Raw genomic sequence first — 16,376 nt, 5'->3', positions numbered from 1 at the left:
GGGTGTATTTTTGTGGGCCTTAGTATGGAGGCCTGAGACCATTGATAGTCTGCAGAGCAAATTACATATGAAGCTGCAAAAGCTGTTGATGTCTTTGAAACACCTATAAACAGACTTGCTGTTTTTTTGTGCAAACATAAACATAAAACATTTAAAAAAAACTGTTAATATGGTTGTAAAACCTTTTTGGGGGACTGGTGTTTAAAAACAATGTTCTTAGTTTAGTTGGTTTAGGTAGCTGAGTACATGTCACTGTGTGGGTGGTTGTGCTTGCGTGCATGTGTGCGAGTGACCACAGAGCAGCCAATAGGTAGTCAGGAGCCTTATGGGATTACACACAAAATGTCCGCCGGGTGTCCGCTGCCTGGTGTGTTGCTGCTCTTCATTGTCTAACACTGTCACCCAAGGCCTCTCCACCATTTTAGCCGGGCCGTCGATGACATGGGACAAGCATTGACCTCACACTCAAACAAACCTGTCTGGAAGCAGAGAGTTAGAGAATGGAGTCCTCTGGGAAAGCATATAAATAATTCAGAGGCTTTCTAATCAATAAAAGATGCCAAGAGGCCTGGATGCTGGCTGCCAAGACGTACCTCCCAACCCTGTCCTCCCCTAACCTGGCATGGAGGCAGCATGGGCTGTGTCCCATTGGGCCCTGACCAAAGTAGTGCACTGCATAGGGAACAGGCTGCCGTTTGGAACACAAATGGTCTATTTCAGCCTGCAGTGTAACTAGACGCTGGCCAGCCAGGCCCAGGCAGCTGCCATGACACAGCAGAGATAGGCCTTTCGCATGACATCACTACGGCTTCCATGGCATCTGACGTCCGCCATGATGGAATTCAGAGGCAGGTTGTGAATTGGGATGTGACAGTCAGGGAGTAGAAGGAGCCGTTAACATGATCAGGGTCACGGTGAATAGCCCTATTGAAACTTGCCCTCAGTTTTATTTGAGTTGATGTGAACTAATGGTGTGGCTGTTGAACAAGTTGAGGAGACTAAATTACTTGGCGTTACCTTAGATTATAAACTGTCATGGTCAAAACATATAGATTCAATGGTTGTAAAGATGGGGAGAGGTCTGTCTGTAATAAAGAGATGCTCTGCTTTTTTAACACCACACCAAAAGCAAGTTCAGAAGGCTCTTGTTTTGTCTAATCTTGATTATCGTCGTGGGGTCCAGTGCTGCAAGGAAAGACCTAGTTAAACTGGAGCTGACCCAGAGCAGAGCGGCATATCTTGCTATTCGTTGTAATCAGAGGGCTAATATAAATACTATGCAGGCCCCAGTCACTCTTGGTTAAGAGTTGAGAAGAGACTGACTGCATCACTTCTTTTAATAAGAAACATTAATGTGTTGTAAATTCCAAATGGTTTGCATTGTCAACTTACACACAGCTCTGACCAACACACTTACCCCACCAGACATGCCACCAGGGGTATTTTCATAGTCCCCAAATCCAGAACAAATTCAAGATAGCATACAGTATTTTATAGAGCCATTATTGCATGGAACTCTTCCATCTCATATTGCTCAAATAAACAGCAGACCTGGTTTAAAAACAGATAAAGCCACACCTCACGGCACAACGCCTCTCCTCTACTGGGCCTAGATAGTTTGTGTGTATGCATTGATATGTAGGCTACGTGTGCCTTTACATTTTTTTATGTAGGTCTGTTCTTGAGCTGTTGTTGTTTATTAATGTTCTGTTATATGTGATCGTTTCATGTTTTGTGTGGACCCCAGGAAGCTTTTGCTACAGCTAATGGGGATCCTAATAAAATAACAAATACCAAACTAGCTATAACCATTGATTATATCAGTGCAGAATGATCCCCAACCTTATGATTTTGGAGGCGATGATGTTGGTGGTGGTTGTGGTGATGATGATGATGATGATGGTGGTGGTGGTGGTGGTGGTGATGATGTCGGTGGTGGTTGTGGTGATGATGATGATGTTGGTGGTGGTTGTGGTGATGATGATGATGATGATGGTGGTGGTGGTGGTGGTGGTGATGATGTCGGTGGTGGTTGTGGTGATGATGATGATGTGTCGGTGGTGGTGGTGATGATGATGATAGTAGTGGTGATGATGATGGTGTCGGTGGTGGTGATGATGATGGTGTCGGTGGTGGTGATGATGACGATAGTAGTGGTGATGATGATGGTGTCGGTGGTGGTTGTGGTGAAGATGATGATGGTGGTTGTGGTGATGATGATGATGGTGTCGGTGGTGGTTGTGGTGATGATGATGATAGTAGTGGGGATGATGATGGTGTCGGTGGTGGTGAAGATGATGATGGTTTCGGTGGTGGTGATGATGACGATGATGGTGATGGTAGTGGTGGTGGTGATGATGATGACAAGCTTTTAGAATTTCATTGTCCACCCAGCACTATGGAGAAACTAGGCACTAGTGCTTTCTCCCTTGAGTCATGGGCAAGTCCATTGTTAGCCTGCCTACACAACATTAGACTTCAATTAGACATTCCATATTTAGGTGTCTGGGGCTCACATTACTGCTTCTCAAAACCGGGCAGTGGGGCAGAGAAAGATTGGAGTCACCAACTGGTACTTTGCCAGTGGTCCACTTAATCCACTGTCTTCTCAGGTTCACCAATGTTACTTAATTTGGAAGTCCCGGAAACTGAGTTAGCTGCGCGATTGACTGACAGGGAGGCTGGGTACAGCGGAATACCCAGGGACAAATCTTGCCGGGATATTACAAAAGCGAAAGAAAACACTACACCAGGATTTGTTAGGGACCTTTAGTCGAAGGTAAATATGTTACTTTGTTGGTTAGTTTGTTTTCAACCGACTGTAATGTTTTTGACGAGATGGGAACGGGAGGGAGTGGTGCAGGGAGGTGGGGGCCAGGGCAGTACGTTTGTAACTGGCTCAGCCTCATTGAAACGCGTGCGGTTATTCTATTCGCTGTGTTGGCAGGAGAAAAGAAGACACCGATAACCACAAAGGTCTGAACAATCGCCCTTTTCATATTCTTTGTGTGCGGTCTGTGTGTCTTGTGTTTGTGTTTTTTTTTATGGCTAGTTACATCATTGCGTATTCGCGGCGTTTCATTGTTTTCCAGAAAACGGGTGAGGCGTCAAACAGTCTACCGTTACTGTTGGACTATAATAATTTCTAACTTTATTTCATAAATGTATGTCGATGTCATTGCAATTGGTGTATGTGATGACAACGGTAGCCCATACAATGCAGCATGCCAATGACGCAGGACGAAACTGGAAAGATGACATGTCAACATAGTTGTAGTATTATTATGGTGTAATGTGTGGCGCCGAGTCCATCATCGCTTTTAGTATGCCTATGTTATGTGATGCTAATGTCATACCTCTCATACCTACTTTCTATGTGATGTGAGGACACATAAACACAACATACTATACTTCTCACACAGAATCAGTGCACCTGTGTCACACCAACCTTGAATGAACCTTTTCGGGAACACTATGAATGTTGACACAGTTTAATGCTGTCCAAAACAGTATGAGCTTCACAAAGATTGATGTCTAGAAATATTATTTCACTGATTGACAATTTTTCAATTCTCACATGTAAGCCTTTCTGATTATTTTCATATTCTCAAATGTACTATTCATAAGCCCTATAACTATAAGAGTTTCCAGATCTCTAGGTAGAAGGCCCATCATCATGTCTAAGAAATAGATGGTCCATAGCCCAGAGACCTTTGGGGCCTATCAAGCACCAACCATAGAACCTTTAGACTTAGAATAGATGACAGTATATCACCACCACTCACTTGAAGCAGGGGCCCAATATAGCTCTGAGATCAGATACACAGGGCATGGAGTTTGAGACCCCATGGGGATCTGGGAGTAAAATGCCATTCTCATTTCAGTAGAATAATAACACACCCCCAATGTCTGCTTTCACAGCTGTTGGGTCTAAATCCCTCCCCATTGGTCAGACAATTGTTAGGTGCTTTGTTTGCTATGAAAACAATATTCCTCCAGTATATAATTCTCTAAATCTCTAACCTCAGGGTTGTGGGTTCAAATCCTGTGCTGGCTCTCCTCCCTCAATCACTGTATACAAATAACTTATTGTAACACTGTATAGCTGGAGTTCAACAGCGAAAGAGCTAAAAATGTCATTCTCCATGCAATTTCGATCGCCATGGATTCTTTGGCCAACTCACAGTGGTGAAGAGATGCTAATCAAGTCATACTGTGCCAGATTCTAGCTGTTGCTTTCACTCAATTTTCAATTTGAATGTTTTCAACATATCTTCCAGGGAAAAGTAATTATGAATACGGCTTGGGAAAATAGTGTCAGACTGTACTCTGTTCAATAGCACGTTGCAAGGCTTGTCAAATGTTTTATTTCAAACAAAGCACATCTTGATATTTTGGAATAAATAGGATTTTAATTTGATCACCATGTTGTTGCAAGAAGTGCAAACTTGTGGTGTATTTAAGCTTTAAAAAAATTACAACTTAATTTGCCCTAACAATAAATGTGTCACCCCCTAAACAAATATCCATAATTCACATAATAATTCACATTTCCTGTTGCTGAAGGATTATTTTCCTGATGTGAGAAACTGGTCAAATGAAGATCCTACTTCTGTACACTCTTTGATCAGATATTCAGTGTTATGTATGCCAGTGAGCACTGGTCTAAGATCAGCTTTCCCTACATTTGACCTTATCTCACCCATTGGAACACAAGCACAAAAACAGACTCAAGATCAGTACTTAGAACACCTCCACCTATCAGTCATTACCCTACACAGTCCATATATATACACAGTTGAAGTCGGAAGTTTACATACACCTTAGCTAAATACATTTAAACTCAGGTTTCAGAATTCCTGACATTTAATCCTAGTAAAAATTCCCTGTCTTAGGTCAGTTAAGATCACCACTTTATTTTAAGAATGTGAAATGTCAGAATAATAGTAGAGAGAATGATTTATTTCAGCTTTTATTTCTTTCATCACATTCCCAGTGGGTCAGAAGTGTACATACACTCAATTAGTATTTGGTAGCATTGCCTTCAAATTGTTTAACTTGGGTCAAACGTTTTGGGTAGACTTCCACAAGCTTCCCACAATAAGTTGGGTGAATTTTGGCCCATTCCTCCTGACAGAGCTGGTGTAACTGAGTCAGGTTTGTAGGCCTCCTTGCTCGCACAAGCTTTTTCAGTTCTGCCCACAAATTTTCTATAGGATTGTGGTCAGGGCTTTGTGATGGCCACTCCAATACCTTGACTTTGTTGTCCTTAAGCCATATTGCCACAACTTTGGAAGTTTGCTTGGGGTCATTGTCCATTTGGAAGACCCATTTGCGACCAATCTTTAACTTCCTGACTGATGTCTTGAGATGTTGCTTCAATATATCCACATTAATTTTCCTTCCTCATGATGCCAACTATTTTGTGAAGTGCACCAGTCCCTCCTGCAGCAAAGCACCCCCACAACATGATGCTGCCACCCCGTGCTTCACAGTTGGGATGGTGTTCTTTGGCTTGCAAGCCTCCCCCTTTTTCCTCCAAACATAACGATGGTCATTATGGCCAAACAGTTCAGACCAGAGGACATTTCTCCAAAAAAGACGATCTTTATCCCCATGTGCAGTTGCAAACCGTAGTCTGGCTTTTTTTATGGCGGTTTTGGAGCAGTGGCTTCTTCCTTGCTGAGCGGCCTTTCAGGTTATGTCGATATAGGACTCATTTTACTGTGGTTATAGATACCTTTGTACCCGTTTCCTCCAGCATCTTCACAAGGTCCTTTGCTGTTGTTCTGGGATTGATTTGCACTTTTCGCACCAAAATACGTTCATCTCTAGGAGACAGAACACGTCTCCTTCCTGAGCGGTATGACGGCTGCGTGGTCACATGGTGTTTATACTTGCGTACTATTGTTTGTACAGATGAACGTGGTACCTTCAGGCGTTTGGAAATTGCTCCCCAAGGATGAACCAGACTTGTGGAGGGCTCCAATTCTTTTCTGAGGTCTTGGCTGATTTCTTTTGATTTTCCCATGATGTCAAGCAAAGAGGCACTGCGTTTGAAGGTAGGCCTTGAAATACATCCACAGACACACGTCCAATTGACTCAAACAATGTCAATTAGCCTATCAGAAGCTTATAAAGCCATGACATCATTCTCTGGAATTTCCCAAGCTGTTTAAAGGCACAGTCAACTTAGTGTATGTAAACTTCTGACCCACTAGAATTGTGATACAGTGAATGATAAGTTAAATAATCTGTCTGTTAACAATTGTTGGAAAAATTACTTGTGTCATGCACAAAGTAGATGTCCTAACCGACTTGCCAAAACTATAGTTTGTTAACAAGAAATGTGTGGAGTGGTTGAAAAACGAGTTTTAATGACTCCAACCTAAGTATATGTAAACTTCCGACTTCAACTGTATATTTTAAGGAGTCACTTTGATGAAGTTACATTGCCATAACACATTAGTTTTCAACTATATATATATATATATATATATATATATATATATATATATATATATATATATATATAAATAACAAGATATATTTATCTTTCAACTTACACTGTCTTCCAAGGGTGTCTGAATATCTCTCAAACATCCAGTTTGAAGACCTCAAACCAAATCTTAAACAGACTCTTTAGGGCCCTGTACTGTCTGGCAACCCACATAAATATACAGTGAAGCCCATGTTAGACATTTGGCACTGCTGAGAGAATTCTCTAGTGTAATTAACAGATTACGCCCAGGCTGCACCTCCCATCCACCACCAATGAGTTAGTGAACTCACAGGACTGCTGGTTTGAGTCCTGCTGCAGGCTATAGCTCACTGATGAATGCTAGCTGCTAGGTCCTATTGTAGCAGATGTCCTAATATTTCTATAGTTCATAATTCCTTTCTTTTATTTTTAAATTTGTGTGTATTGTTGTGTATTGTTAGATATTACTGCACTGTTAGAGCTAGGAACACAAGCATTTTGCTACACCCGCAATAACATCTGCTCAACATGTATGCAACCAATACGATTTGATTTGATTTTAGCTAGGAGGAAGGCCGAGGCATTGGTCTGAAACCCTGTTCTGCTTCTTATTTAAGTACCGGTGAGGGATGTTAATATGTTGAAGTGCAGGGGATGTCGGGAGACACAGCACAGCTCCTTCTTTGCTCATCTGGACTGAACTTGACTGTCCTGTGACAAGTATAGAAGTGTGAGTGTTTGTCATTCTGTTCTGTGTGCATTGACCAATTTTGCATTAACTCTTTTGACTCATCACATACACTGCTGCTACTGTTTATTATCTATCCTTTTGCTTAGTCAGTCACTTTATCCTATATGTACATACACCATATAAACAAAAGTGTGTGAACACCCCATAATTAGTGGATTTGGCTATTTCAGCCACACCTGTTGCTGACAGGTGTATAAAATCGAGCACACCGCCATGCAATCTCCACAGACACACATTGGCAGTAGAATGGCCTTACTGAAGAGCTCAGTGACTTTTAACGTGGCACTGTCATAGGATGCCACCTTTCCAACCAGCAAGTTTGTCAAATGTCTGCCCTGCTAGAGCTGCCCCGGTCAACTGTAAGTGCTGTTATTGTGAAGTGGAAACGTCTAGGAGTAACAACGCTCAGCCATGAAGTGGTAGGCCACACAAGCTCACAGAAAGGGACCGCCAAGTGCTGAAGCTCATAAAAATCATCTGTCCTCGGTTGCAACACTCACACAAGCCTAAGTTAACCATGTGTAAAGCTCGCCGCCATTGGACTCTGGAGCAGTGGAAACGCATTCTCTGGAGTGATGAATCACGCGTCACCATCTGGCAGTCCGACGGACAAATCAGGGTTTGGCGGAATCCAGGAGAACGCTACTTGCCCCAATGCATAGTGCCAACTGTAAAGTTTGGTGGACGAGGAATAATGTTCTGGTGTTGTTTTTTATGGTTCGGGCAAAGCCCCTTAGTTCCAGTGAAGGAAAAGCTTAACGCTACAGCATAGAATAACATTCTAGATGATTCTGTGCTTCCAACTTTGTGACAACAGTTTGGGGAAGGCCCTTTCCTGTTTCAGCATGACAATGTCCCAGTGCACAAAGCGAGGTCCATACAGAAATGGTTTGTCGAGATCGGTGTGGAAGAACTTGACTGGCCTGCAAAGAGCACCTACCTCAACCCCACCGAACACCTTTGGGATTAATTAGAATGCTGACTGCGAGCCAGGCCTACTCGCCATCAATGCCCAACCTTACTAATGCTCTTGTGGCTGGATGGAGCATGTCACCGCAGGAATGTTCCAAAATCTAGTGGAAAGCCTTCCCAGAAGAGTGGAGGCTGTTATTGCAGCAAAGGGAGGACCAACTCCATATTAATGCCCATGATCTTGGAATGAGACAATCAGGTGTCCACATACTTTTGGTCATGTAGTGTATCTAACTCAATTACCTCGCACCCCTACACATCAACACTATACTGGTACCTCGTGTATATAGCCAAGTTATCGTCAACTCAGTACTGGTATCCCGTGTATATAGCCATGTTATCATCAACTCAGTACTGGTACTCCCTGTATATAGCCATGTTATCATCAACTCAGTACTGGTACTCCCTGTATATAGCCATGTTATCATCAACTCAGTACTGGTACTCCCTGTATATAGCCATGTTATCATCAACTCAGTACTGGTACTCCCTGTATATAGCCAAGTTATCGTCAACTCAGTACTGGTATCCCGTGTATATAGCCATGTTATCATCAACTCAGTACTGGTACTCCCTGTATATAGCCATGTTATCATCAACTCAGTACTGGTACTCCCTGTATATAGCCATGTTATCATCAACTCAGTACTGGTACTCCCTGTATATAGCCATGTTATCATCAACTCAGTACTGGTACTCCCTGTATATAGCCATGTTATCATCAACTCAGTACTGGTACTCCCTGTATATAGCCATGTTATCATCAACTCAGTACTGGTACTCCCTGTATATAGCCATGTTATCATCAACTCAGTACTGGTACTCCCTGTATATAGCCATGTTATCATCAACTCAGTACTGGTACTCCCTGTATATAGCCATGTTATCATCAACTCAGTACTGGTACTCCCTGTATATAGCCATGTTATCATCAACTCAGTACTGGTACTCCCTGTATATAGCCATGTTATCATCAACTCAGTACTGGTACTCCCTGTATATAGCCATGTTATCATCAACTCAGTACTGGTACTCCCTGTATATAGCCATGTTATCATCAACTCAGTACTGGTACTCCCTGTATATAGCCATGTTATCATCAACTCAGTACTGGTACTCCCTGTATATAGCCATGTTATCATCAACTCAGTACTGGTACTCCCTGTATATAGCCATGTTATCATCAACTCAGTACTGGTACTCCCTGTATATAGCCATGTTATCATCAACTCAGTACTGGTACTCCCTGTATATAGCCATGTTATCATCAACTCAGTACTGGTACTCCCTGTATATAGCCATGTTATCATCAACTCAGTACTGGTACTCCCTGTATATAGCCATGTTATCATCAACTCAGTACTGGCACTCCCTGTATATAGCCATGTTATCATCAACTCAGTACTGGTACTCCCTGTATATAGCCATGTTATCATCAACTCAGTACTGGTACTCCCTGTATATAGCCATGTTATCATCAACTCAGTACTGGTACCCCCTGTATATAGCCATGTTATCATCAACTCAGTACTGGTACTCCCTGTATATAGCCATGTTATCATCAACTCAGTACTGGTACTCCCTGTATATAGCCATGTTATCATCAACTCAGTACTGGTACCCCGTGTATATAGCCATGTTATCATCAACTCAGTACTGGTACTCCCTGTATATAGCCATGTTATCATCAACTCAGTACTGGTACTCCCTGTATATAGCCATGTTATCATCAACTCAGTACTGGTACTCCCTGTATATAGCCATGTTATCATCAACTCAGTACTGGTACCCCGTGTATATAGCCATGTTATCATCAACTCAGTACTGGTACCCCCTGTATATAGCCATGTTATCATCAACTCAGTACTGGAAACCCCTGTATATAGCCATGTTATCATCAACTCAGTACTGGTACTCCCTGTATATAGCCATGTTATCATCAACTCAGTACTGGTACCCCGTGTATATAGCCATGTTATCATCAACTCAGTACTGGTACCCCGTGTATATAGCCATGTTATCATCAACTCAGTACTGGTACTCCCTGTATATAGCCATGTTATCATCAACTCAGTACTGGTACTCCCTGTATATAGCCATGTTATCATCAACTCAGTACTGGTACTCCCTGTATATAGCCATGTTATCATCAACTCAGTACTGGTACTCCCTGTATATAGCCATGTTATCATCAACTCAGTACTGGTACTCCCTGTATATAGCCATGTTATCATCAACTCAGTACTGGTACTCCCTGTATATAGCCATGTTATCATCAACTCAGTACTGGTACTCCCTGTATATAGCCATGTTATCATCAACTCAGTACTGGTACTCCCTGTATATAGCCATGTTATCATCAACTCAGTACTGGTACTCCCTGTATATAGCCATGTTATCATCAACTCAGTACTGGTACTCCCTGTATATAGCCATGTTATCATCAACTCAGTACTGGTACTCCCTGTATATAGCCATGTTATCATCAACTCAGTACTGGTACTCCCTGTATATAGCCATGTTATCATCAACTCAGTACTGGTACTCCCTGTATATAGCCATGTTATCATCAACTCAGTACTGGTACTCCCTGTATATAGCCATGTTATCATCAACTCAGTACTGGTACTCCCTGTATATAGCCATGTTATCATCAACTCAGTACTGGTACTCCCTGTATATAGCCATGTTATCATCAACTCAGTACTGGTACTCCCTGTATATAGCCATGTTATCATCAACTCAGTACTGGTACTCCCTGTATATAGCCATGTTATCATCAACTCAGTACTGGTACTCCCTGTATATAGCCATGTTATCATCAACTCAGTACTGGTACTCCCTGTATATAGCCATGTTATCATCAACTCAGTACTGGTACTCCCTGTATATAGCCATGTTATCATCAACTCAGTACTGGTACTCCCTGTATATAGCCATGTTATCATCAACTCAGTACTGGTACTCCCTGTATATAGCCATGTTATCATCAACTCAGTACTGGTACTCCCTGTATATAGCCATGTTATCATCAACTCAGTACTGGTACTCCCTGTATATAGCCATGTTATCATCAACTCAGTACTGGTACTCCCTGTATATAGCCATGTTATCATCAACTCAGTACTGGTACTCCCTGTATATAGCCATGTTATCATCAACTCAGTACTGGCACTCCCTGTATATAGCCATGTTATCATCAACTCAGTACTGGCACTCCCTGTATATAGCCATGTTATCATCAACTCAGTACTGGTACTCCCTGTATATAGCCATGTTATCATCAACTCAGTACTGGTACTCCCTGTATATAGCCATGTTATCATCAACTCAGTACTGGTACTCCCTGTATATAGCCATGTTATCATCAACTCAGTACTGGTACTCCCTGTATATAGCCATGTTATCATCAACTCAGTACTGGTACTCCCTGTATATAGCCATGTTATCATCAACTCAGTACTGGTACCCCGTGTATATAGCCATGTTATCATCAACTCAGTACTGGTACTCCCTGTATATAGCCATGTTATCATCAACTCAGTACTGGTACTCCCTGTATATAGCCATGTTATCATCAACTCAGTACTGGTACTCCCTGTATATAGCCATGTTATCATCAACTCAGTACTGGTACCCCGTGTATATAGCCATGTTATCATCAACTCAGTACTGGTACCCCTGTATATAGCCATGTTATCATCAACTCAGTACTGGTACTCCCTGTATATAGCCATGTTATCATCAACTCAGTACTGGTACTCCCTGTATATAGCCATGTTATCATCAACTCAGTACTGGTACTCCGTGTATATAGCCATGTTATCATCAACTCAGTACTGGTACCCCCTGTATATAGCCATGTTATCATCAACTCAGTACTGGTACTCCCTGTATATAGCCATGTTATCATCAACTCAGTACTGGTACTCCCTGTATATAGCCATGTTATCATCAACTCAGTACTGGTACTCCCTGTATATAGCCATGTTATCATCAACTCAGTACTGGTACTCCCTGTATATAGCCATGTTATCATCAACTCAGTACTGGTACTCCCTGTATATAGCCATGTTATCATCAACTCAGTACTGGTACTCCCTGTATATAGCCATGTTATCATCAACTCAGTACTGGTACTCCCTGTATATAGCCATGTTATCATCAACTCAGTACTGGTACTCCCTGTATATAGCCATGTTATCATCAACTCAGTACTGGTACTCCCTGTATATAGCCATGTTATCATCAACTCAGTACTGGTACTCCCTGTATATAGCCATGTTATCATCAACTCAGTACTGGTACTCCCTGTATATAGCCATGTTATCATCAACTCAGTACTGGTACTCCCTGTATATAGCCATGTTATCATCAACTCAGTACTGGTACTCCCTGTATATAGCCATGTTATCATCAACTCAGTACTGGTACTCCCTGTATATAGCCATGTTATCATCAACTCAGTACTGGTACTCCCTGTATATAGCCATGTTATCATCAACTCAGTACTGGTACTCCCTGTATATAGCCATGTTATCATCAACTCAGTACTGGTACTTCCTGTATATAGCCATGTTATCATCAACTCAGTACTGGTACTCCCTGTATATAGCCATGTTATCATCAACTCAGTACTGGTACTCCCTGTATATAGCCATGTTATCATCAACTCAGTACTGGTACTCCCTGTATATAGCCATGTTATCATCAACTCAGTACTGGTACTCCCTGTATATAGCCATGTTATCATCAACTCAGTACTGGTACTCCCTGTATATAGCCATGTTATCATCAACTCAGTACTGGTACTCCCTGTATATAGCCATGTTATCATCAACTCAGTACTGGTACTCCCTGTATATAGCCATGTTATCATCAACTCAGTACTGGTACTCCCTGTATATAGCCATGTTATCATCAACTCAGTACTGGTACTCCCTGTATATAGCCATGTTATCATCAACTCAGTACTGGTACTCCCTGTATATAGCCATGTTATCATCAACTCAGTACTGGTACTCCCTGTATATAGCCATGTTATCATCAACTCAGTACTGGTACCCCCTGTATATAGCCATGTTATCATCAACTCAGTACTGGTACCCCCTGTATATAGCCATGTTATCATCAACTCAGTACTGGTACTCCGTGTATATAGCCATGTTATCATCAACTCAGTACTGGTGCCCCGTTATCATTACTCATTGTGTAGTTATTCTTTGTGTTATTCTTTTTCTATTATTTATATTTCTTTTCTCTCTGCATTGTTGGGAAGGGCCCGTAAGTAAGCATTTCACTGTTAGTCTACACCTGTTGTTTACGAAGCATGTGATAAATAACATTTGAAGTGTGTGTATTTGCAATTGTCTTTGTTCATGTGCTCGTGCATGTGCGTGTGTTAGAAGGGCTAATAATCCAGTCTCTGTGACAGTGACATCACTGGTGTAGATCCCTGCATGGGGATGGCTTCCTAACGCAGTCAGGCGAATGGCCGGGCCAGTGAGGTCAATCTCCACTGATAACAACCAGATCAGGTGACCAGATTGATAATGTTTCTCCTTGACCAAGAGAGGGAAGAACTTCTGTGAGTCCCAAATGGCACCCTATCCCCAGACCCCTGTATAGTGCACTACTTTTGACCATAGAGTTCTGGTCAAAAATAGTGCACTATACACATCTAGCATAGACCCCACTACGGTAGGCTACACACAAAGGAAAGTATTAAAAGCTGTGTTCTGTTTATTTCAGCCTCACTGCTTTACGTAATAGATTGAATACGCTTGAAATGCACCCTTCTTTCCTTCTATCCTTCTTTCCTTCTAACCTTCCTTGATCACTGGTGTTTGAAGCCTGAATGAATGAAAGTAGAGAAGGAAATGAAAGGTGAAGTAATGTGTACCGTAGTTTTTACTTCCCCTGTTCATTCAGATAACTGATACAGAGGAGAATTAACTGGACAGGGCTGGGTGAACATTTCTAGCAAGTCCCAGATCCATCTTCTACACTTGGCCTCCTGTCAATCTCCCTCTATTTTATCTTTGTCTGTGTCCCAAATGGATCCCTACTCCCTGTATACAGTGGCGGTTCTAGACCATTTCAACTGGGGGGGCCAAGCTGGGGCCAGTTGTACTGTTAGAGGGGCCAGTTACATTAGACGTTATTGTTGTCACATTGTTTTCTTCACTGCATTGCAGGCATTAGCAGGCAGAAGACCATGTTCATAATCATCATCGTTGCCACTGTCTAATAATGGATGTAAAAAAGAACGATAGCAAAACTTTGTTATGTAAAAATGATTTCATACTCCACATTTAGGGGGGCCACAAGGGGGTCCAAAATTGTTGTCACAGGGGCACTGTGCACACACAGATTTGAATACTTCCCTTTGTGTGTAGCCTACCATAGTGGGGTCGAAGCCTGATTTCTAACATCTTGAGTCTTGGAGAATGACACAAGTTTGGAATAAAAACACCTCGAGTGGAATGGGATTCTCGCTTCTTCAGAAGTCTGAAATAAAAGTCAGACAGTATATATTTACTCTGTACTGTCACCTTTGTGACTTAGTTTGTCGACCCCTCTAACAGATATCTTAGCGCTGCCTCTGTTCCTGTCCCTGAATAATCAAATAGCTAGTGACATTCCAGTAGATGGAGCAGCATCCAGCTGAAGGTGTGGCTCTGTGGCTGGGGGCCTGACAACTGAACTGACCCTCCTTCAGACCTGGGTGCAAATTCTATTCGAAATCTTTCAAGGACTTTTGAGCGTTTGTTGCTCTAGCCTGCCTGGAGTGCCGGATAGGGGGAGTTTACAGGCTACTATTCTATTGGTTAATTAACTCAGGCATACTCAATCAACAGGAATCAGCCATGACCAATGACCCATGTCATGATCAGTGGTGTAAAGTACTTAAGTAAAAATACTCTAAAGTACTACTATGTCGTATCTGTACTTTACTTTACTATTTATATTTTGGACAACTTTTATTTTTACTTCACTTCATTCCTAAAGAAAATAATGTACTTTTTACTCTGTACATTTTCCCTGACACCCAAAAGCACTCGTTACATTTTGAATGCTTAGCAGGACAGGAAAATGGTCCAAGTCAAGCACTTATCAAGAGAAAATCCCTGGTCATCCCTACTGCCTCTGATCTGGCAGACTCACTAATGCTTTTTTTCCATTTTTTTTCTTTTGTAATAATAACTTTCTTATACTTCTTTTTTTATTTGAAACAAATATATATGTATATTTTAGGGGGTGGTTTGTTTGTATTTTATGTCTGAGTGTTGGAGAGTACCCCTGGCTATCTGTCAATTTAAAAAAACAAGAAAATTGTGTCCTCTGGTTTGCTTAATATAAGGAATTTGAAATGAAGGTATTTTTACTTTTACTCAAGTATGACAATGGGGTACTTTTCCCACCACTGGTCATGATACACCTTTGATACACCTATGGTATGATTGATGGGTAGCAAAAGTTGAGGTCCAGAAGATAAACTTTGACTGCATCCCAAATTACCCTCAATTTATTTCCTTTATAAGGCTCATTGACAGGACCAGCCCTGGCTACAGCTCCAGTGCTGGACATATCACGGCTCATTGACAGGACCAGCCCTGGCTACAGCTCCAGTGCTGGACATATCACGGCTCATTGACAGGACCAGCCCTGGCTACAGCTCCAGTGCTGGACATATCTAGGCTCATTGACAGGACCAGCCCTGGCTACAGCTCCAGTGCTGGACATATCACGGCTCATTGACAGGACCAGCACTGGCTACAGCTCCAGTGCTGGACATATCAAGGCTTAGTGACAGGACCAGCCCTGGCTACAGCTCCAGTGCTGGACATATCACGGCTCATTGACAGGACCAGCCCTGGCTACAGCTCCAGTGCTGGACATTTCAAGGCTCATTGACAGGACCAGCCCTGGCTACAGCTCCAGTGCTGGACATATCAAGGCTCAGTGACAGGACCAGCCCTGGCTACAGCTCCAGTCCTGGACATATCAAGTCTCATTGACAGGACCAACGTCAACAAGGCAAAGGAGCTGATCGTGCACTACAGGAAACGGAGGGCCAAGCACGCCCCATTCACATCGACGGGCTGTAGTGGAGTGGGTCGAGAGCTTTAAGTTCCTCGATGTCCACATCACTAAGGATCTATCATGGTT

General features: G+C 42.3%; 1 protein-coding gene across 2 annotated transcripts in view; it reads left to right on the top strand.

The window, feature by feature from the left end:
* Positions 1 to 2,589: 2,589 nt before the first annotated feature.
* LOC106588865 (adenylyl cyclase-associated protein 2) overlaps positions 2,590 to 16,376 on the top strand; it is a 52,975-nt gene continuing 39,188 nt past the window's right edge. Inside the window, exon 1 of one of the 2 annotated variants that reach the window (XM_045709443.1) lies at positions 2,590 to 2,779. The gene's annotated coding sequence lies outside the window, so the exon portion shown is untranslated. Of the gene's footprint in view, positions 2,780 to 2,854; positions 2,977 to 16,376 lie in introns of those variants that run through there. The other variant, XM_045709442.1, reaches the window with a different exon arrangement.

Source organism: Salmo salar, chromosome ssa27, assembly GCF_905237065.1.
Source record: "Salmo salar chromosome ssa27, Ssal_v3.1, whole genome shotgun sequence".
NCBI classification, from domain to species: domain Eukaryota; kingdom Metazoa; phylum Chordata; class Actinopteri; order Salmoniformes; family Salmonidae; genus Salmo; species Salmo salar.
This window is presented reverse-complemented; position numbering and strand designations above follow the sequence as displayed.